General features: G+C 51.2%; 1 pseudogene; it reads right to left on the reverse strand.

Annotated features, from left to right (window-relative positions):
• Window positions 1–14399: 14399 nt before the first annotated feature.
• LOC132500407 (phosphoethanolamine/phosphocholine phosphatase-like) lies at window positions 14400–20049 on the reverse strand (annotated as a pseudogene).
• Between the last annotated feature and the right edge of the window lie 4542 nt (window positions 20050–24591).

Here is a 24591-nt window from a genome sequence, read left to right on the forward strand (position 1 = left end):
ATGGCCTTGGGATGAGAAAACCTTGGGGGCTCCTCAAAGTCATAAACACAGGAAGGAAGGAGTGATTTAGGAGGGTGACGTGGGAGAAGAGAGCTTTAGGAAGAACAAAATTGTCCTCATGTGTTTGGGAAATGTGCCAGATGGAAAAGAGATGAGGTGTGCCATGGGGTGTACCATTGCAGAAGGCAGACTGGGACTGATGCGTGACAGGGAGTCAGATTCTGAACTTGATGTAGACTGCTGTAGCAACTAGAAGTGCCTAGACCTGTCTAGACAGTGCTGGGTTTTCTGTCACTGCAAAGTTCATGTATAGGCTGATGACCAGTGACTGGTGAGATGAAAGAAGGGATTTCATATAAAGGGTGCTCTAAGATGTTGTGATTCTACACCACTTTTACGATTCTTTCCCAGAACTCGGAGCTCCTCGTTCGTTAGCTGAAGAGCTCCTTGGATGTCTGCTCTGACAAGTTTCATCCATTTACATGTGCCACTCATTTTTCAGGTACAAAACAAAGAATCGCTTTGCACAAAGCCAGAAGGGCTACACTGAAAGAATGATCAGAAAGGAATAATACATAGGTAAGCATTTACATTGACTTTCTCCACATATTTGAGACAGGGTAGCTGGTTAGTGGCTGTTTTCTCGTGCTCGAGCCCTTACAAAGTGAATCTCCTCAGAATGTCATAGAGATTGGAGCCTATCTAAGCCTGTGTGTCTCTGCCCGTGGCCCCTAGTTTCTTCGTGTCATTGCTTTAGATACTGCGTAAGGCCCTTCTCTTTTCCTTCGATCACAGCAGACATTGAGTAACCTCTAGTTGTGACTGAGATGCATATTTCACAGTATAGTACTTTAGAAATGAGAAAGATTTACCTATTGTGGAAACAAATGTAGGCTCCTGAGAATGTTAGTGTCACATGGTAATGTTTTTCCCAGGGCTGCCCTGGTAACTGACGTTGCCTGGTTACTCCCTACGTTTTCCATTCGATGCAGCAGGCCCACCACTAGGCATCTCACCTGAGAAGTCCAGAATCGGGAAGACACAGGCTGTATCAGTTGCACTGCGGCCTTATTCAGAATAGCCAAGATGGTGAAGCAACCAAAATGTCCATCCACAGGTGAATGGATAAAGAAGAAGAGGTCCATGTACACAATGGAATATTCACCATGGAGAACAATGAATTACTGCTCTTTGAGGCACCACAGATGAGCCTAGAGATAATCGTGGAACATGAGGTAAGTTGGAAATCAAAAGACCTATATCCTATGATATTACTTATAGGCGTTATCTAATAACTGACCCACAGGAAAATATTTCCACAGAGAAAGACACTCACAGATGTAGGAAAAAACTATACTTATCTAAAAGGAAAGGTGGGAGGAATGGATAAATGAAGATCAGTGTTATGTATACCAATACATATTATATATATGTGTCACAAAGACCGACCATATAGCAAGGGAGGTCTACGGAACACTGTGTAATATTTTCATGGGAAGAGGATCTGTATATGAATAGACATATAAAATGCACAAATGAACCAGATTGTGTACACCTAGGACAAACAATATTCTAATCATTACACCGATTACAAAAATTAAGACAACCAACAAGAAGTAATGAGACATAAACTTATGGGGGTTTCTCCTGGCACATTCCATTCTAATTTACAACCTAGGAACACGACTTCCAGAAAGGCTCTGCTGCCCTAGTACCCAGATTGGGGAATGGAGAAACGCTGCCTCCTAGTGGCCGTTTCACACAACAGCAGCTTTAAACCCACTGCTAATGGTCACTAACTATTCACCAGTCTTGCAGTTCTGTAATGACACCTGTCCACCAAAATAATCCTGGGGTCGAAAATTGAATAAGAAATTGAAAAGAGGGCAACCTTCCAAGAGGACAATTTGAAAAGGTTTACTGTATGCATACTTTTTTCTCCTTTTTTTAAAAACACAAACAAAAAAAGCTTGGAAAAATGATGAATTTTAGGAATTTATAAAGACATGCAAACCCAAATTACAAAAACCTATCAGCTCACAGCAGTCAGAATGGCCATTAACAAAATGCTTCAAGCAATAAATGCTGAAGCGATTGTGGAGAAGTGCGTACCCTCCGTTCTAAAGGGGACGTGGTAAGAGCCACTAATGAAAACACAATGGAGGTGCTTTGAAAAGGGAAACATTGTGCTACCAGGCAATCAGTCATACCCACTGCTGGACCTGTCGCCTGAGAAAATGAGAATCAAAACCTCACAGACTGGCAATTCTGCACTCCAGCAATACTTACCATAGCCAACACTTGGAAGCAACGAAAATGTCCATCAACAGAGGAGTGCACCAAGAAGCAGTGGTCCATGTACACAATGGAATATTACTCCAATATAAAGTATAATTTAAATTTAAAATGAAATATAAGTAAGGAGACAGAAGCAATTGGGGGTTTATCCGGGCACATTCCTCTCTAATTTATAACCGAGGAACACCAGTGGCAGGAAAGTCTGTTTCCCTAGTACCAGCATGGGGAACGTAGAAAGGCTGCCACACTCTGGCCGTTAACTGCAAAAGCAGCTTAAAACCTGTGCTAATGGTCACTTCATGTAAACAAGTACTGCATGGCTGTAAATGAGACCTGCCCACAAAATGCCTTGAGGGAGGTAATGGCCAATAAATTTCAAAATGTGACACATACTTTAAGAAAACACTTTGAAGAGCTAAGGTGTAATCAGTTTGAAAAATAAGAAGGACATGCCTTAAAGCTTAATTTCAACGGATTATGAGACACACACAAATTCAGCTACAAAGAGGTTTCAGCTGGTACACCTCAGAATAACCAGCAAGAAACCTATAAACAATAAATGCTGAAGTGTTTGTGGCGAAATGCATAACCTCAACTTTCAGTTGGACGTACCCTTGAAAGATCCACTAATGAGAACAGAATGGAGGTGACTTTACAAGGTAAACATTTTGCTACCATATGATTCAGCAGGCCCACCCCTGGGCCTATAACCTAAGAAGACAGAATTGGAAAGACACAGGCAGGCATATGTGCATTGCCGCAGCATTACAATAGCCAAGGCATGGAAGCAACCAAAAAGTCCATCAACAGATGAGTGGAAAAAGACTAACTGGTACATGTACAGATGGAATATTAGCCAAGGAAAAAAAGGACACAATGCCATTTGCAGCACCGTAGATGAGTCTAGAGGTAATCACACAACATGTAGTAAATCAGAAAGGGAAATACACATATCGTATGATATCACTTATAGGTGTTACCTATAAATTGATACCAGTGAAGATATCTCCACAGAGTAGGGCAATCACAGATTCATTAAACAAACTTACGTTTCACCAATGGAAATTTGTGTGGATTGGATACATTAGGATATTGGGGTTAACAGACGTATACAAACACAGGTGAAATATATAATCACCAAAGACCTACAGAATACCAAGAGAAGACTACTCAACATTCTGTCGTAACGTACATGGGAAACGATCCCAGGAAGAATACACATATGTTTATGTGTACAAGAACGACATCTTGCACACCTAGAACAAGCTAAATATTGAAATCAAACTTGCTGTGATAAAAAATAAAAATTAGGGCCTCCCTGGTGGCGCAGTGGTTGAGAGTCCGCCTGCCGATGCAGGGGACACGGGTTCGTGCCCCGATCCCGGAGGATCCCACATGCCGCGGAGCGGCTGGGCCCGCGAGCCATGGCCGCGGAGCCTGTGTGTCCGGAGCCTGTGCTCCGCAACGGGAGAGGCCACAGCAGTGAGAGGCCCGCGTACAGCAAAAAAAAAAAATAAAATAATAAATAAATAAATAAATAAATAAAAATTATATTAAAAAAACGAACAAGAAGTTGTGAGACAAACTTAAGGAGCTTTCCTGGGATATTCCATTCTAAATTACAACCTAGAACACGACTTCCACTGAGGCTCTGTTGCCCTAGTAACCAGATTTTGTAAAGGAGAACTGCTGCCACCTTGTGGCCGTTTCACACAACAGCAGCTTTAATCCCGGCGCTAATGGTCAGTTGATATTCAAAATAAGTGCAGGCCTGTAAATCACACCTGCCCTGAAAACAAATCCTGGGGTCGTATATCGAACAAAAAATTCAAAAGACGTCCACATTTCAAAACAACAGTTTCAAGAGGCATATTTTACCCACATTTGTGTTCTGTTTCTTTTTCTTTCTTTTTTTGTTAAAAAAACAGGAATGGAAAAAGGCTGAACATCAGGAATTAATAAAGCCATGCAAATCCAGTGTACAAAAACTTTCACCTCGCAGCCTTCAGGATGATCATCAGCAAAAAAAAAAAGTCTACGAAGAATAAATGCTGAAGGGGTTTTAGAGAACTGTGTACCCTTTAGCTGCTGGTGGGATGTAACCTGGTAACAGCCAGTAGTGAGAACAGAATGGAGGTCCGTTTAAGGGTAAAAATGGAGCTACCATGTGATCTGGTAGGCCCACTAATGGGCCTATCACATGAGTAGACCAGAATCAAAAAGACACAGGCTGGCAATCCTGCACTGCAGCAACATGTACCATAGCCAAGACCTGGAAGAAACCAAAATGTCCATCAACAGAAAAATGCACCAAGAAGAAGTCGTCCATGTACACAATGGAATATTAGCCATGAAAAAGCATGGAACAGTGCCGTTGGCACCACCATAGAAGGATCTACAGATAATCACCCAACTTGAAGTAAGAAAGAAACTGAAAGACAGACATCCTATGACATCACTTATAGGTGTTACCTAAAAATTGATACCCATGAAATAATTTCCAAGAGAAGGACACACATAGGTTCAGAAAACCAAATTATGTTTAACCAAATGGAAGGGTGTAAGGAATGTATGAATTAGGATATGGGAGTTAACAGACATGTACTAATACATATGAAATATATAATCACACAATACCTATAGAATACGAAGAGAGGTCTACTCAACACTCTATAATATACACGGGAAAGGATCCAAAGAGGAATAGACAGATACATTGATAGGATGAATCAGAAACTGTACACCTAGGAGAATCTACATTTTTATCAAATTTGCTCTGATAATTAATAAAAATTAAATTTAAAAAGCAAACAATTTAGGATATATATGCTCTTGGGGCTTTGCACTGGCACATTCCACTCTAATTTGCTGCTTAGTAACACAATTTCCAGGAAAGCTCTGTTGCCCAAAAACCCAGAGTTGGAAATGTAGAAATGCTGCCGCCTTGTGGCCGTTTCCCACAAGAGCGGCTTTAAACCCACCGCTAATAGTCACTTAACATTCAGAAGGACTCAGGGCTGTAAAGGACACCTGCCCTAAACAACTGTGCGGAGGTAGGGAATGGCCAAAAAAATTCAAAACTGCAAATTTTTCAAGAAAATAATATGAAGAGGTCAATTTGGCTCACTCTCTTTTAAAAAAAGGAAAATGGATAAAAGCTCAACCTCAATAATTATTAGACTCATGCAAATCTACTCTACAAAAAGGTTTCAACTCACACCAGTCAACTGGCCATCAGCAAAAAGACTACAAACAATAAATATTGAAGGGGTTTTAGAGAACACTGTACCCTCTAGCTTCTGGTGAGACGTAAAGTGGTAACAGCCGATAATGAGAACAGAAGGGAGCTGCAATTAAAATAAAAATTGAGGTACCATTCAATCCAGCAGTCACACCACTGGGCCTCTCACCTGAGACCTGAATCGAGAAGACCAGGGCTGCAAAATCTGCACTGCAGCCTTATTCACAATAGCCAAGACAGTGAAGCAACCAAAATGTCCATCAACAGATGAACAGATAAAGAAGAAGTGGGCTATTTATACAACAGAATATTAGCCATGGAAAACAATGAAACACTGCTATTTGAGGCACCATAGATGAGCTTGGAGATAATCACAGAACACGAGGTAAGTCAGAAAGCAAAAACCTATATCCTATGATATCACTTATAGGTGTTAACTAATAACTAACACAAATGAACATGTTTCCACAGAGAAAGACACTCACAGACTTAGAAGTATGCTTATCTAAAAGGATAGGTGGGGTGAATGGAAAAATTAAGATTAGGGTTACCATACATGTACAAATACCTATTAAATACATATATCAAAAGACCGACCATATAGCAAGTGAGGTCTATGGAACTGTGGAGACGTCCCAATCACCTGACTGCCCTCCGACCTGCCGTGAATTGGAGACTGAGACCAGGCACGCCTCTCTCCTTCTCCATTCACTCAGGGACAGACTGGGGGTCATGGGAACCTCAGAATCGAAGCCAGATTCTAAGACACCCCTGGGGTGTCTCCTAGCCAATTTTACAGCCCTCGGTTTCTCCCAAGTTCTCTGTTGCTGACGGCTTATTTTCTATTCCACTGTGGCCAGGCCACAATATCCTCTAGGCAATCAATCCAAATGGCCTCCTGAAGGGACTTTCAATTTTAACATCCTCCGTGATCTAGGTAATTACTGCCGCAGGATGGGCAAATGATCCGAGGTCCCCTATGTTCAGGCCTTCTGGTATTTACGCTCCCGCCCCTCCCTCTACGTCGATTGTTCCACTTCCCAGGTCTTTCTTGCCAAACAGACATCTCCTACATCCAAGCCCCTAATTTCCTTTGATGATGACTCCTCTCCACTAGGCGACCCACCCGAATCTCTCGCCTCTCCCCCCTCCAGAGCTCCTCTCCAGCCTCCACCCAACCCTGAAGCGGTCCCTCCTCATCCCGCAGCTGATCCGGCCCATCCAACCGCTCCCCCACCTCCCTCAACGGTTTCTCCTCCCTCGCCCCTTGCTTTGCCAATTAGTGCACATACACGCTCTCACGACTCCCAAGATCCAAATCTCCTCTGCCCTCTGAGGGAGGTAGAAGGAGCAGAAGGATTAGTTAGAGTTCATGGTCCCTTTTCCCTCCAACATCTCTCTCAAATAGAAACGCGATTAGGCTCCTTTTCGGCCGACTCTTCCCGCTACATCAAATAATTTCGCTACCTCTCTCAAGCTTACGATCTAACCTGGTATGATATCTCTGTGATCCTATCTTCTACTCTGACCCCTGATGAGAGGGAAAGAATTCAAACTGCTGCCCGAAACCATGCAGATCAGGTTCACCTTACCGACAACTCCATGCCTGTCGGAGTGACTGCTGTACCTGGTACCAATCCAGGCTGGACGTATCAGGATGGCCAAGATGGCCGTCATAAACACGACCTCATGATCCAGTGCCTCCTGGCTGGCATGCAGGCTGCTGCTCATAAGGTAGTCCATTTTGAAAAACTAAAAGAGATAATCCAAGAACCTTACGAAAATCCAGCTATCTTTCTCAATCGCCTTACAGCGGCCTTAACTTTCTACACCCAGCTGGATCCCGACACCCCGGCAGGGGCAGCGGTCCTAGCCACGCATTTTATCACCCAATCAGCCCCGGACATCCGAAAGAAATTAAAACGGGCAGAAGATGGCCCTCAAACCCCTATTCGAGATCTGGTAAAGATGGCCTTTAAAGTCTACAATGGCCGTGAGGATTTGGCAGGATCCAGCTGACAGGCTCGGATGCACCAGAAGGTGGCCCTCCAAACCCAAGCACTTGTAGCCGCCCTAAGGCCGGCCATCTCCCATGTATCACAGCATCCATGGGGTCCGCAAAAGGCAACCCCGCCGGGGGCCTGCTTCAAATGCAGAAAAGAAGGCCACTGGGCTCGCCAATGTCCCAATCCCCGACCTCCTTCTAAGCCCTGTCCCAGCTGCGGGTTAACGGGCCACTGGAAGCGTGACTGCCTTACGACTGGCCCTCCCTCAGCGTCTCCACGTGGGGGCAGGCCGACCCAATGGCATTACCACTCGAACTGCTGGGATTGGCTGACGACTGACAGCACCCGGACTCAAAGACCCCCATCACCCTCACCGAGCCCAGGGTAACGCTACAGGTAGCGGATAAGTCCATTTCATTTCTGGTGGACACGGGAGCTGCCTATTCGGTCCTGCCTACTTATTCCGAGCCAGTTTCTCCTTCCCAGATCTCGGTCATGGGTATTGATGGCAAACCATCCTTCCCACTCCAGACCAGTCCACTCCCATGTCATATCGAAGGACTCCCTTTTACTCATTCCTTCTTAGTCATACCATCCTGCCCAGTTCCCTTGCTAGGCCAAGATGTCCTTTTCCACTTAGGGGCCTCCCTCCAGCTGGTTAGACTTGACCCTAACGTCCCCTCCTCCCAACTCCTGCTTCCTCTTCTTGGCCTGCCTCTAGAAACCTCCCCCTCCTATCCCCGTCTTCCAATCACACTGAACCCAATCAGTCCCCACGTCTGGGATGCTTCTAAGCCCATAATAGCAACACACCATTCCCCCGTCCTCATCCGCCTAAAGGACCCCTCCAAATTTCCATCAAGGTCCCAATTTCCCATCTCTGAGACTCACCTTAGGGGCCTACAACCTATTATCACCAGACTCCTAAACCAGGGACTCCTTATCCCCACTGACGCTCCCTGAAACACCCCCATCCTGCCTGTCTGCAAGGCCTCTGGGGATTATCGCCTAGTCCAGGACCTCCTACTAATCAATGAAGCCATAATTCCTCTCCACCCAGTAGTATCAAACCCATACACCTTGCTCTCCCATATCCCCCCATCCACAACCCAGTTTACGGTTCTGGATCTCAAAGATGTCTTTTTCACTATCCCCCTACATCCCGACTCCTATTTCCTCTTCACCTTCACCTGGACGGATCCGGATACTCATACTTCCAGTCAGCTCACCTGGACAGTTCTTCCCCAGGGCTTCCGCGAGAGTCCTCACCTCTTCGGTCAGGCGCTGGCACGGGACCTCACTTCCTGCTCCCTTACCCCCAGCACACTCCTTCAATATGTACATGACCTCCTCCTTTGTAGCCCATCTCTCAGCCTCTCAAGACAACATACTGCAGATCTCCTCAATTACCTTGGCTCTCGCGGTTATCGGGTCTCCCCAGCCAAGGCTCAGTTATCTGTATCTCCTATAACCTACCTGGAGATCCACCTTACCCCTACCACAAAAGGTCTAACAGCCGATCGCACCCGGATTATCCGTGAACTCCAACCTCCGGAAACAGCGGAACAAATTCTCTCCTTTTTGGGCCTCATAGGATTTTTCCGACACTGGATCCCTAACTTTGCTCTCCTCGCTAAGCCCTTATATCTAGCTACTAAGGAAACCCCTCAAGGACCCCTCACCTCTCCTTCCGCCGTTCAACAGGCCTTTCTCACCCTCAGTAACGCTCTGATATCTTCTCCTCCCCTTTCTCTGCCCAACCCAAACCGACCTTTTCACCTTTTTGTGGGTGAACGGGCCGGAATAGCCACTGGACTCCTTGCCCAGCCTGTAGGGCCTTCCTACCGCCCCGTGGCTTACCTCTCCAAACAGCTAGACCCAACCATTCGGGGATGGCAACCATGCCTTCGGGCCCTAGCAGCAGCAGCCGAACTGACCAAACACTACAGATACTCAACCACACAGGAATAGGTAACATCTCCGACTGCTTTCTATGTGCCTCGCTTGGCCGTCCACCCTTGGCTGCTGTCCCACTCGACCAGCCCTTCAATTCTACTTCCTACACATCCCCAAGCCCACCTTTTTCCCCGTTAAAAGTCCCCATATTCCTTGATTCAAAAAAATCTCACTATCTGTTACGGCAGCTGCCCAAATCTACCTGATACTGGGTTTCTTTGCAACACATCCCTCACGGTAAACACATCAATTGAAGCACCACCAGGCATGTTTTTGTGGTGCAATGATTTCCTCACAAAAGAGATCAATTCTTCCTCCCCCTTCCCATGTATCCCCGTTACTCTTGTCCCACAACTCACACTGTATAGCCAAGACGAATTTTCCTCGCTAATCACGCCGCCCTTTACCCGACAAAAAAGATTTATCTTTCTTCCTCTGGTCGCAGGCATCTCTCTCGCCTCCTCCCTGGTCGCTGCAGGCCTCGGGGGGCGGGGGGGAGCTCTAACACATAGTGTTTCAACATCCCACGACTTAGAACATAAACTCCAGCTAGCCATTGAAGGCTCCGCCGCCTCCATCTCCTCTCTCCAGTGCCAAATCACCTCCATAGCCCGAGTCGCTCTCCAGAATCGATGAGCCCTGGATCTCCTGACGGTCGACAAAGGAGGTACCTGCCTCTTCCTACAGGAGGAATGCTGTAAACGCCCTCCATCGCTTAAGAGAAGAACTCCAACGCAAACACCAACAGTCCGCCTCCCCAACTCCCGATTGGTGGTGATCCACCCTCTATACCTGGCTAACACCAATCTGAGGCCCCTTAATTCTCATCTGTATCTTGCTCATGTTAGCCCCGTTTTCTTAGGTTCCTTCGCCGGCGCATGGAGGAAGTCTCTCGGGTGGCCACAAACCAAATGTTCCTCGGTCCTTACACCTTGCTTCCTATAGAAACCCCCACTGGTCTCCCCTAAGCCTCGGACCTCTGGTCGCCCGACTCCCCTTTCGACGCCCCCATTCAGCATGAAGTAGCCAGAGATCGGAACGCCGCCCCATTACACCAAAGATGTCGGGATGTAAGGCCAACTGGCCCGAGGCAGGGGAACGCAATCAGATTCACAGGTTGCATCAGACCGAAACTCTCCGGACCACCCAGTTCCAGAAACTGACCTGGAGACATTCCGGACCACCCAGTTCCAGGAACTGACCTGGGGGCTTTCTACCCGGCCCAGCCTTCCCGCCTTTCGAGGGACGGGACTAGCGTAACCCGCACCAGATAGTGCCACGACACCCGAAGAGACCACCAGATAAGGAATACCCTGCGCCCTCCCAGATTCACCACACCCCTTTCCCTTCTTCCCCTATAAAATCTTGCCCAGCCCTCGCCCGGGGGCGACTTCTCTGGCCCCTTTCTCTCGGACCAGTGAACCTCGCCCGGGAGCGCCCCCTAATAAAGCTCACTTGAAGCGTTCCTCTGTTTCGCGATGCCGTTTTTTAAGATCCGACCTTACACTTACACATCAAGGATGGCTCTGAGCTGAATTTCTGCAAAACAAGACTATCCCATGCAAAGAACAACCCAGTAGAGCTTTGTATCCCATCAGCTACAGAAGAGAATGGCCGCAGGCTACTGAAAGCCAGCAGCATTTACAACTTAACTCCCATGGCCTCTGCAGTGCTACGTCTGAGTTTTCTGTTTCTGCCCCTGTACCAAACAGCTCTGGTGTAATTCCTCGTTCCTTCCTCCACCCACCCCCACCAACCCCTGTCCCCTTACCTGCCGTCCGCAGCCCTCCGCTCCGCGCTCGGATGCCGCTGGGGTGCCAGGGACCCACGGGATGGGTCGTTCCCAGCCGCCGGGCGCTGGCTCCCTAGACTCCCTCCACTCCGCGCTCGGATGCCGCTGGGGTGCCTGGGACCCACGGGATGGGTCATTCCCAGCCGCCGGGCGCTGGCTCCCTAGACCCCCGCCAGCTCGCGTGGCGCCGACGGCGAGGAGCCCCGAGGACGCCGCGCGCCAGGTGCGCTCTGGCCGAGACGCCCACTTCCAGGACACTGTCTTTCAGGAGAGGCGCGCAGACCGCCGCCGCGCTCAGGTGACCCGCAGCCAATGCCGAGCAAGACCCGCCCCGCCGGCGCCGCGTCCGCACGGCACAGCACGAGCTCGGCGCTCCAGGCACGGGCGCCGGGGGGCGGGCGTCTCCTCTCCTGAGAGGCAGCTAGCGATGCCCCGGGGCGCGGGCCCCTGCGGCGCGGAGACCGCTCCAGGCTGGACTCACCGACACCAACGCCGCCAGGAGGAGCGCTTGGCGGGACTCGGCAAACAACCCAATATTTTAAATGGAAAAAGGACTTCAAAAGACCCTTCTCCAGATAAGACATACAAATGGTCAGCAAGCACATGAAGAGATGTTAATCGTCATTAGTCGTGATGAAATGCAAGTTAACACCACAACGCCGACCCCTCCACACACTAGAATGCCTACAATCAAGAAAGCTAAAAATAACAAATGTTGGCAAAAATTCAGAGAAACTGATACACAATTTTCCATAGGGAAAATGAATAAGTTCCGGAGGTGGATGCTGAGAATATTTGTACAATGTGAATGTAGTTAATGCCATAGAACTGTATGCTCAAAATGATTTAAATGGTAAATGTTATGTTATGTGGGGGGGTTTAACATAATTTAGCCCCAGCTTTATACCAGACCCGAGTCAAAGCTTCTCATCCATTTTCTCTTTTACTGAACCTCCTATGATCTTCACACTCCCATTTAACAGACGAAGCTGAGCCTGAGAGGTTAAACTAAGTGACTTGCCCAAGGCTCACTCGGCCAAGTCTACATTGTTCAATGTTGCTGTATTTACTGAGCACCTACTAGAGCACCAACTGAGCAATACCTCCAGCACCTGCCAGAGACATTGTGGGAAGACCAGGATGAACAGGGGCTGAAAGCAGATTACAAAACATGGGTAGATCCTGGGGCCCTGCTCTCAAACACTGAAGTTTCTTGGAGTGGAGGGGATGGCCTGTGTCACACTTGTGGAGCCTTTTATTCCACCCCACCGCACCCCCACAGAGGAGGGAAGCAGCTGGCCTGATACTGAATATTAGCTCAGCTGGGGAGGAGTCCTGGGGCTTTGAAGAAGGCATCTCCTGCCCCACTCCCCACATTGCCCCCTAGAGTCCAGTATGTGGGCACAAGCATCCCTGTGGCGGGGCAGGAGGCACGTCTCATGGCACCCCTCTCCTCCCGCCCTGCAGTAATGACACTGTACCCATACACCCGCCAGAAGGACAATGAACTCTCCTTCTCTGAGGGCACCATTATCTGCACCACCCGCCACTACTCCGATGGCTGCTGTGAGGGCATCGGCTCAGAGGGGTCTGGATTCTTCCCCGGGAACTATGTGCAGCCCAGCTGCTGACAGCCTGGGATCTCTGAGATGCTGACCCAAGCACCGCCTTGAGTGAGCCTCTTGAGTCCCACACTAAAGCCTGCTCCAGTCAAGACTGGACCAGACCGGCACGCCTCCTGAGCTGTGAGCTGTATCTGTTCCTTCCCCCATTTCAGTGGGAAGGGGTCCTGGTAAAGACAGAGCAGGTACCCAGAGGCCTGCTGGAGACAGGAAAGAACTGGAAGCCAAGGAGTTTGGTGACCTTACCCACAGGGGACCCTTACGCCATGCAAGACAGGGTCTCCAGCTGCAAGTGCCAAGTTTGAATAAAATTCTGATGACCTCCTGATGATTGCCCTGCAGGGCTAGCAGGCCGAGGGACTGAAAGGCAACCCACCTGTAAGGCTCCCGCTCATTGAGCCTGCTCTGCCTGCCCTAAGCAGCAGCATCTCCCATCTCCTCGGTGCTCACTGAGCCCTCGACACGAGACCCCTGTGCCCTTCTGCGAAGGTGGGCCGCACCCTGCTCTTTTGCCTGTTGCCTGCTTTGTTATGTATTCAGTCTTGGTTCCCCAGGCTGGGCACTCCTCCCAGAGTGGGGACCAGCTCCCTCACTTAGGTGGGCTCTCTGAGAGCAGAGCTCACCTCGCCCTCATCCCCCAGACGGCAGCGTGAGACACCTCGCTCACCTCCGCCCCTTCACCTCCTTCACGGCTCTGAAACTCCAGAAGAAGGAGGTGGGCCTTGGGTTTCCACTGGCTCTGCTTTACAGCATCATGGCTTTCTGTTCCATACGGGAGGAGGGGGGCTCAAAAGGGCCCAGTCAGTGGGGCGACTTTGGTTAAGTCCCTGGTTTCTTGCTGCATAGACGAGGCTGGGGTGCAAGGAGACATCTTCGGGCTCTGTGAGGTCCCTGGCTGGCCAGACCCGAGCCCCGGAACAGTGTGCTACCTCTTTCCACCAACAGGAGGTGACTATTCCCTCGGGCTTTTTATCCTGTGGGGATGCTGACAGGGTGGGGGGAGGGAGGCAAGGAGTGTAGTGTAGGGTCACAGTAGGTAAAGCAAGATCTAGGCCTGGGACCGTCGGCAGGGAGCACCTCTCTCTGTGGGGAGTCTGGTGCGGGGAGGTGTGGGGGGTACATTTCGGGGCCTAGGTCCTCTGGACAGAAGACTGGAGGAGGGAGGCCACGCAGCCCAAGGCAACAGTTAACCGCAACGCGGCGGGACATGTTCCTTCTCGACCCTGACAGGGAACCCCGTCCTCCCAACTGAGAGGACAAGGTTTGTGGAAACACTGCCGCCTGCTCAGATATGCGTGCCACGCTGCTGCGGCCAGACTCCAGAATTCGCTTGCAGTGGAACTGGGGGAGGCAGCTGACCTCGGTTAACTGCACAGATGGGGACAGCTCCCAACTCCCTCCTCCAGTCCCCAAATGGACCAACCTCGGATTCCGGGAAATCCCAGAGGGATATACCGAAACGAAAGGGAAAGGGAATAATAAAACTAGCTTTCTCTTTCCCGACCCCCACCGCCCCACTCCCTCCCCGCCCGGGTGGCTCCTGCAGGCCACGTCCTCAGCACTTGATGCAGGTGTAGGCGCACTTCGGTGGAGGTTTCCCAGGGCACCACCCTGGCGCGGAAGGAGCTGGGCTCGGCCTTCTGCGCCTCCTGCATAAGGCGGTGCATGGGGTAGCGGTGGCGCAGGAAGGCCACGTCGCCGCCTGCCAGCAGCCCCGTGGGGCAGAAGTCGGCGCCATCGCTCATGTAGAAAAGGCTCGAAGGGCACGCCGTCGTGGGCCTGCTCGCGCAAGTAGTCGCTGAGCACCTTGTGCTGGCACATGTTGGCGGGGCAGTGAGCGCAGCTGTGCGCGTGGAAGGGCCGCAGCGCCAGCAGCCCCCAAGGGTCGGGCCCCGACGGGTTGCTGAAGATGTGGCGGAACAGGCCGTGGTGGCCGGCGGCGCACAGCGCACTCTCCACGCCAAAGGTGTTGGCGTCTGAGATGACAATAACCTCAAAGCAGGCTCCCTGCTTGGCCACAAACTGCAGCAGCTCGCCCGTGCCGGGCGACAGGTGGATGGCCTCGTAGATGGCGCACAGGTCCCGCGGCCGCACGCCCTGCTCGCCCAGGTACTGGAAGACGCGCTGCATGTATTCGTTGTAGAAGCCCTCGCGCTAGGTGGCACGCAGGCTCTCAGGCAGCCGCTGGCCCGCCGTGGCGCGCGCACGACGGAGTCGTCGCTGTTTTCGTCCACGATAGTCTCATCCAAGTCGAAGGTCAGGAGGAAGCGCGGCGCGGCGCGCCGGGCGCAGCCATCCCGCTGTCCTCTACCAGCTTTGTCCGGAGCGACCAAATCCTTTTGTGGTCACCAAAAAGAGTCCCTCAGAGGAAAGGGGGACAGGACCTCTGAGCTTCTCCTGCAGGGTGGGGAGCGGCAGCTGCGGAGGTCTGTCCCGGCTGAGTCTGGAGAGTGGGGAGAGGGCCTAGCTGAGGTATTTGGGCGCAGGATGGAGCAAGGGGTGCTCACGGGAATTGGAGGGGACGCTGCGTCTTATCCATTCCCGGATTTCTGGGCTCCGGCTCTCACGAGTCCCTCCAGTCCAGAGGGTCCGTGAATGCTGTGCATCTGGGCCATTCCCTCCACTTGCTCCCCATCCCCATGTTATGTATTTTTAACCACAATAAAAAAATGAATGAAGCACTGATAATACATGTTACAACATGGATAAACATTGAAAACATTCTAAGTCAAAGAAGTCATACTGAAAAGGCCACTTATATCACAACCATCTTGGGTGCTTTAAATCCATAGCAGTTTTGAAAGTGAGGGGAAGGGACTTTCCTGGTGGTCCAGTGGTTAAGACTCTTGAGCTCCCAATGTAAGGGGCACAGGTTCGATCCTTGGTCGGGGAACTAAAATCCCGCGTGCACAGCATGGCCAAAAATTAAAATAAAATAAATGTCATTGGCCTGGTTTGGATCATAGCATCGCCCTTGAACCCATCAGAGCACCCATAGGATGGAACATGGGATCGGCTAAATGTGGATCATATGCCCATCTTCAAGGTGGGTGGAACGTAGCATCAGCCCTCTGGAACTCTTTGGACTGGAAACAAGTAAGAAGATCCCAAAGGAAAGCTGAGGTTCTGGACTTTGGCATGAGAACAGATGCTGGATTGGGGAAAGCGGCAGATTCCACATCAGTGATGGCCCACTGCACAGCTGTGGGATCTGAAGGCCAAGGAAGGAAGGGGCTGATTTAGGGTCAGGGGCTGCAGCCACCCATCCAGTGCTCTTGCTGTCCGTCCACAACAGCAAGAACCTCTTCCTCTTGCAAAAGGCACAGCCCTCCTTGATGTCTCTGGTGGTGGGAGCCCAGGAGTCACACCTGCCCCCTGGCCACATGACTCACCCATCCCCCAAGAACAATACTGCTCATTTATCCAGTCTCCTCCCTCCTTTACAAAGAGCAGAGACTAAATGCTATGGTGGTTAGGAAATTCTTCCTCAATGAAGCAGTGGGAGGCTCAAAGATTATGCCGTATCATGGAATCCATCATTGGCAGCTTTCAGAGACCACATGGGTGCACGTGGCTCTCCAAGACCATGCAGCCTCAGTGTGAAACTGTCCACTGGGTGGCCCAGTTGCTCCCGTATCTTTGACTCTTAATGAGTATGAATATCAAAAGTTTGTTACAGGGGCTTCCCTGGTGGCGCAGTGGTTGAGAATCTGCCTGCTAATGCAGGGGACACGGGTTCGAGCCCTGGTCTGGGAGGATCCCACATGCCGCGGAGCAACTAGGGCCGTGAGCCACGACTACTGAGCCTGCGCGTCTGGAGCCTGTGCTCCGCAACAAGAGAGGCCGCGATAGTGAGAGGCCCGCGCACCGCGATGAAGAGTGGCCCCCGCTTGCCACAACTAGAGAAAGCCCTCACACAGAAATGAAGACGCAACACAGCAAAAATAAATTAATTAATAAAAACTCCTACCCCCAGCATCTTCAAAAAAAAAAAAAAAGTTTGTTACAGCTGGAAGCCCAAAGGATTGCAAGGCCATGGTCTGCTGTATGGTTGTTGTGTCAGGGACACACTCAAATATTTAGACGGTTATTACCTCGCTTGGCAGGCTATGGGCCTGTGAGGGGGAGGCCCTTTTCTCAACCACAAGGATGTTAGTAACTGAAACATCCCAAAGGGCTGTCTGTGCTGCCCAGGTAGCTGTTCAATTGCCCAGCAGCAAGGTCAGCTCAGTAATTGGCCACAGGAGCTTGACAGGGACCAGACTGGCCTGAGCTGGAGGACCACAGATGACTGCCTGGATGGTCAGAGGTCAAGGGCCGTCCTGAGACTTGATGTCTATTGATGCCCACTCAGATGGGACAAAGGATGCCTGCAGTCCCAGGAGGGCCCCAGCAGCCCACAGGAGGCAGCACCTGGGGGCTGGTAGGTCGCTGCACCAAGTTATGTATTAATTCATAACATGACCATGGAGTGAGCTCAGGCCTGTGCTGGACCCGGGCTGCCCAGGCCAAGTGGGGCCAGCACTACTCTCTCCAGTTCAGATGGTAGGAGGGAACCCTGTGGGCTTCTGAGGCCCTAACAGCCGTTGACTGAGGTTGAGTTGGATTTGAAACAGTCAGTGACCAGAGCAGACATTTCATTCTTCCGCCATCAGGTTCCAGGATGGGGGTAGATAACCAGCGGTCCAGCTGAACCCCCACTCGTGAGTGACCCCGGGCAAGTCCTGTCCACCCTACAGGACTCAGAGCTGTGGGGTTAGGGGGGCCGTGGGTCAGCTGTGCTTAACACTAACCCACTAACCCTAACGCCCAAACCTCTACTGTTCACTCCCTAACCCTAACCTCCTCATCTCTAATCCTAAACCCTAAGGCTCCTAACCCCTAGCCCCTAGATACTCGACCTTGACCTGTAAACTCCCAACCCTTACCCAGACCCTGACTCAGACCGTCTAAACTGATCCTCTAACCCGATCCTCTAACCCTGACCCTCTAGCCTGCATCCTTTAACTCTAATCCCCAAAACCTGGGCTCAGCTGAGTGGCTCCATCCAGAGGTGAAGCAGGACCTGTCTTTGGGCCCCCACTGCCTCTGCCCTCTCCTCCCCCCAGGAACCAGAAAGCCCTGGGTTGTTGGACTCTCCTGACCAGAGGGGCAGCTGCTCCTGGTCTACCTGCGCCCACACCCCCCTCCTATGGGGCCCTTGGCCTCTGGACTGTCTGACCTTCAGTCCACCTTCAACAGCCCGGAGACAAATCCAGGTGAGACGCCTGCTTCATTGGCACAGGTGGGACCTCGTCCCCATCCTCACAGCCCGGCCAGAAAGCTTTGTGCACACTGTCTCATGAGGCTGCCTGTCCCCAGCCAGCTGGAGGGGTCGGGAGTCAGATGGGGAACCGAAGTGTCCTTGAGGTTGGAGTGCGGGCAGGAGACGGCAGGAGAGGTGAGAGGTGAGGTGTCATCATTCCCAAACCAGGCAGGGAGTGTGTGCTGTGTTTGCATTTCAGGCAGGGAAGAGTATGTCAGATGGAAGCTCTGAAGTAGCACACCTTGCAGGCCAACCTACTAGGGCAGTTCTTCCCTAAGCCAACGGGTGGCGCAAGACAACGCAAGAAACTGTACATATATACCTACAATGAATCTGGCAACTGGAAAGGAAACGTTACAGGTCATGGCAACCGAGGCACGAGGAGCCCATCCCCCCCGCCCAGGCTTGCACAGTCTGGAGGTGGAGCCAGGGTAGGCTGGACAGGCAGCTCCTGGCTAGGGCCTGGACCGGAGAGCCCCCAGAAGGTGTGGCAACCCGCAGACAATTTCCAGAGCCTACTGCAGCCAGGAGACGTTCCCTACAGAAGAGCCTCTGGCCCTGTGTGTCCACCCTGCACACAGCACGACCGTTCGTCCGTCGACCCCTGGGCCTAGTTCACGGCTGTCTGGCCGCCCCTCCCCTCACTTCCTGAGTGTCTGAGCCCCCAGGGCCCCCTTGGCCAAGCCTTCTCTGCACACCTGGCTTTCCTGACTATCCCTGCCTCTCTGAGCACACCGTGTCCTTCCCCGGGGTCTGCGGGTCTGGCTAAGGGTCCCCCTTGTCCCCGGGTGGGCACCCCAGCCAACGCTGACACTTGCCTTTCCTGAAAGATGGCCCCCTCAGTCTCACCAACTCCAAACTGTGTTGCGTTTACTTCTGGGAAAGAGGGAATGAAGAGGAAGCCCCATTCCGGCCTCACGCAAGGTGCGTGCTAACCTTGTGGACCCAAGGGACCACCACAAAGAGGCTGGAAGCCTGGCGGAGGCACAGCCCCCACCGTCACCCCTGTTCCTCGGCCCATCTCCTCTCTTCTGCCATCAAACCCCTCAGCCGCCACCAGAGGAAATGTGTGGGCCTGATCCTGTCACTCTGGTTCCAAAACTCTTCTCTCTGTCTATAAAACGAAGTCAGAGCTAGCTGTCTGGCCACCCTTGCAGCCCCTCTGCGATGCGTCCTCCCTGCGAGCCAGGCACCCAGCCCCTTCCCCTGCCCCCACCCTCCTCTAGAGTGAGCTCCGTCCATCCCACTCCTTCAGTTCAGCTCAGCTGCCACCTCCGTTGACTCACCAGCCAGAGGTAACCTCTCCCTCCGCAGACACACCTGGCCTGCAGCTTCTCTGCCCCGCACCCGGCTGGGCTGAGCAGAGCTGAGAGCATGCGCCTGCTTCACTGTGGACCCCAGGCCCCAGAACATGGCACAGGCTCAGGGATGTTTACTGGACAGATGGATGACCATGAGGATGAGCAGGCAGATCACTGATGGTAGCAGGTAGTGGTCCTCCTTGAGTCTCTACACTTCACCACAAAGTGCTGAGGCAATGGCAAAAGGGAGGGTGGGGGAAGGCGACACCAGAAAGCAACAACCCCATGCCTTCCTCATCCCCCCACAGCACGCATGTGTACACACACATGTGCACGTACATACCGGCATTCACACACATGTACACACACACATGAAAAGGTGGACTGCAGTCACACACAGGCACACAATCACATGTGCTGTGCATGCAAAAACACGTGCATACACACATGTGCCTGCCTGCACATAAACACACTCACATGCACTCGGATGTACACAGACCTGTGCACAGACAGCACACACATGCACATGCTTGTGCACACTCACGTAATACACACACATACACACAAAGGCTCAGGAAATTTCACAAAGTTTGTTTTTGTTTCACCCTCCCCAAGAACGAGGAGACACCAGATGGTCCCTGGGAAATAAAGATGGTCACAGCCCTGCATCTGTCACAGAGGCTAGCTGAAGGCTCAAGCACGCTCTGCCCTGCCCAGTCGTGGGGTACAGACCCAGCCTGCTCAGCTGCCTCAGCCGAGCCTTCCGCTGCCCCAGCCGCTTGTGGGAGAAGCAAGTCTGAGTGTCAGTTGCAGGTCATGTCTGTGCTACTTCCTGACAGGAGGTCTTGTGTTATCTTGCATGGTATCTTGCTCTGGGCTGAGGCTTACATTTTGCTATCTACTCTTCCGTAAGCACTTCACCATATTCCTGAATGCCTATGCCTTCCAGAGGCCCCAGTTCTAGAACCCTGGAGTTGGGAAACAGTCAGCCATCTCTGTGCACAATCACAAAGCTGCAGTCTGACCCAAGTCCACTTCTTCTATGTCTTAATGCTGCTCCACCTGGGGCTGATTGCGGAGGTGCTGGGTCTACAGTCCATGAAGATCTGGGAGACATGATCCCCCTCTCGCAGGCCTGCACGGACTTGCCTTTGCCTGTTAGTCCAAGTCATGCTCTGTACAACATCTCTGTTTTTCTCCTCTAAAAAAATATTCCCAGAAGCAGCAGCATCTCTTTAGACCACAGTCAGGATGACCCTCCTGGAATGAGCCTCAATCCTACCTCAACTGGACTATCTCCTGCCCTCTGCCTGACAAGGACCAGGCCTTGGATGTGGTCAGTCTCCCCTCCAGTCTGACTGGGCCTTCCTGACCAGAGAACCCAGGAATACCCCCTGAGCCTGTGGACTCAAGCACGTGCTGTGGGAAAATGTGCTGATGCATTTAAAAAAATGATAGGACTCTCCAAGATCATGAAAAATCACACACAACATGAACCATAAATAACAGCCAGGCTTGTTCTACACTGTGTGAAAACTCAATTTTTCACTACACTGGAACACACTCAGAGATGCTCTGGGCCTGGAAGAGCCCCAGGGCCCTGGTGCTGCCCAGACTGGAAAGGGCCTCACATAGCACCTTCTGGATCCTCACTGTGGTGGGATGGGGGATCCAGGGAGACTGCATAAGAAGTGGGTTTGGGAGCCCAGCCAAGCTCCCAGGCTTTTGGTGCCTGGAGGGTCAGAAAGTTCCAGAGTATTCCCCTTGCTGAACTTGGATTCAGAGTCCCAGGTACTCTGTGGGCAGCAGGATCCTCCCATGAGGACACTGACCATCTCCTCCGGCCTCTACCACACAAAGGGTGACGAAACACAGAGCTGTGCCACAGGGACGCGGGCAGGGCAGGGAGCCTGAGGGAGATGAGGCGGGAATCGGCGGCACCCCAGTTCCATGGTCTTCTCGTCCCCCTGGATCCCCTGCCCTGGTGCACAGTTCACTGCCGGGCTCACCGTGAGTGATGCGCTGAGCAGGCCTTAGTCTTACCAACAGGCAGATCTCTCGGGCCCCCTGGATCCTGTGTTTTGCTGCAGACAGTACACCCTTAGTAACTGCTCAAGTCACGGATCGAGAGGGTGAATGAATGAATGAGCAAGGGAATGAGTGAGCAATGAAGGAACAGAGAAATGGGCAGATGGTGGATCTGCGCTGCCATGCTGACCCCGAGAACGAAATGTCACAGGTGTGCAAGACTCTCCCACCAAACATAGTCTCCAACGCCTCCTGACCCCAAGCCACTCCCTTCAGGACACCCTTGCTCCACACCCTAAACTGTACCCTAGCCCTAGCCCGTACCCTAACCCATAACCTAACCTGTACCCTAACCCATACCCTAACCCTAACACATAGCCGTACCCTAACCCATACCCGAATCCTAAAACTAAGGCATACCATACCCTAACCCATACCCTAACCCTAACCCTGAACCTGACCCTGACCCTAACCCCTAACCCTAAACCTAACCCAACACTAACCCTAACGCGTAACCCTAACCCTAAACCTTACCCTAACCCTAAACCTAACCTTAACGCTACCCTAACCCTAACCCTAACACTAACCCTCACCTTTACCATAAACAATACCCCTTTGCTAATCCTAACCCTAAACACTAAACCTTAATCCCTAACCCTAAACCTAACCCTACGCCAGCCCTAACCCTAACTAACCCTACCCATAACGCTAACCCTAACCCTAACACCTAAACCTAACCCTAAACCTCTAACCCAAAACCTCTATCCATAACCCTAACCCTAACCCTAACCCTAACCCTAACCTAACAAAAGCACCGATGCTACTCCTATCTCAGGCCGACACTGTCCCTATATAAAGACCTGCTGCTGTCAATATCTATATCCTGACACAATCCTGAGCTTACATCCTGACCCATCTCTTACTGAAGTCCTGAAACTCTCCCTAAGTGAACCTTGACGCTGTCCCTAAGTGAGGCCCCGAGGCTGTCCGTAACAGACACCCCGATACTATCTTTAACCCACACCCTGATGCTGATCCCACAGAGGCACTTGTGGTGCGACTAAGCCTTTCCCGGACACTGTCCTTCGATAAGGCCCTGACGCTGCTTCTAAATAAGGCCCTGATGCTCTGAGTAACTAAAGCCCTCAAACCATCCCTTGCTCATTTACTGACATTATCCCTAGCCCTTAACCTGACTCGATCCACAGCTAATGTCCTGCCTCTGATCCTACCTGAAGCCCTAATGCTGTCCCTAACTAAGTCACTGACTAGTCCTAACTCAGGCCCTGACACGATACCTAACAAAGGCTCAGATGCTACCCCTAACTAAGGCCCTGACACTCTCCGTAACTAAGGCCCTGAACCTACTCCTAACTCAGGACCTGAATATGTCTTTAACTAAGACCCTAATACTGATCCTACAAAGGCCCTGATGCTCTGAATAACTAAGGCCTTCAAACTATCCATCGCTCATTTCCTAACATTTTCCCTAGCCCATAACCTGACTCGATCCATAGATAATGTCCTGCCTCTTATCCTACCTGAAGCCCTAATGCTGTCCCTAACTAAGTCACTGACTACTCCTAACTCAGGCCCTGACAACTTGCCCTAACTAAAGCCTTCACACTACTTCTAACTCAGGTCAGACACTGTCCCTAACAAAGACCCTGACACTACACATAACACAGGCCCTGACATGATGCCTAACAAAGGCTCTGATGCTAGTCTTAACTAAGGCCCTGACACTCTCCCTACCTAAGGCCCTGAACCTACTCCTAACTCAGGCCCTGGTCATGTCTTTAACAAAGACCCTAATGCTCATCCTACAAAGGCCCTAATGCTGCTCCTAAGTCATGCCCTGAGAGGGTCCCTAGCTAAGGGCCTGATGCTAAGCCTCACTCAGGCCGTCTCTCTCCTTACGTCAGGCTCTGATGCTGTCCCTACCTGAAGCCCTAACACTGGTTGTAAACAAGGCCCCTGGTACTCTCAGTAACTATGGTATTGACACTATCCCCAGGTCATTTCCTGACACTACACCTAGATATTAACCTAACTCTATCTTTAGCTAAAGTCGAGCCTCTTATGCCGACTAAAGCCCTGATGCTGTGCCTAAATCAGGCCCTGAATTTAGCCCCAAGGCCATGACACTGTCCCTAACTAAGGCCTAGATGCTGGTCCAACGTCAGGGCCTGATACTGTCCCTAACAAAGGCCCTAACACTAATCCTAACTCAGGCCCTGACAGTGTACCTAACAGAAGGTCCTGACGTTAGTCCTAACTAAGACCCTGACACTGTCCCTAACAAAGGCTCAGATGCTAGTCCTAACCAAGGCCCTCACACTGTCCCTAACTAAGACCCTGACAGTACTCCTAACTTAGGCCCTGACCCGATACCTAACAATGCTTAATTAAGTAAGTAATAATTAGCCTACCTGAAGCCCTAACTCTGTCCCTAACTAAGGACCTGAATAGTCCTAACTAAGGCCCTGACACTGTCCTCACCAAGGCCTTCACCGTACTCCTAACTCAGCCCCTGACACTGTACCTAAGGCCCTGACAGTACTCCTAACTTAGGCCCTGACACGATACCTAACAAAGGTTCTCATGCTATTCCTAACTAAGGTGCTGAAACAGGACCTAACTAAGGCCCCTGACTTAAGAGTAGTGTCAAGGCTTTAGTTAGGGACAGTGTTGGGCCTTAGTTCGGACTAGCATCACAGTCTTTGTTAGGTATCATGTCAAGGCCTGAGTTAGGGGTAGTGTCAGGGCCTTAGTTGGGGACAGTGTCAGGTCCTTAGTTAGGACTAGCAACAGAGCCTTTGTTAGTAATCGTGTGAGGGCCTGAGTTAGGAGCAATGTCAAGGCCTTAGATAGGGACAGTGTGTGTCAGGGCCTTGGTTAGGAATAGCATCAGAGTCTTTGTTAGGTATCATATCAGGGCCTGAGTTAAGAGTAGTATCAGAGCCTTAGTTAGGAACAATGTCATGGCCTGAGTTAGGAGTAGTATCAGGGCGTTATTTAGGGACACTGTCAGGGCCTGAG

This window comes from Mesoplodon densirostris, chromosome 12 (genome assembly GCF_025265405.1).
Source record: "Mesoplodon densirostris isolate mMesDen1 chromosome 12, mMesDen1 primary haplotype, whole genome shotgun sequence".
Lineage (NCBI taxonomy): Eukaryota > Metazoa > Chordata > Mammalia > Artiodactyla > Ziphiidae > Mesoplodon > Mesoplodon densirostris.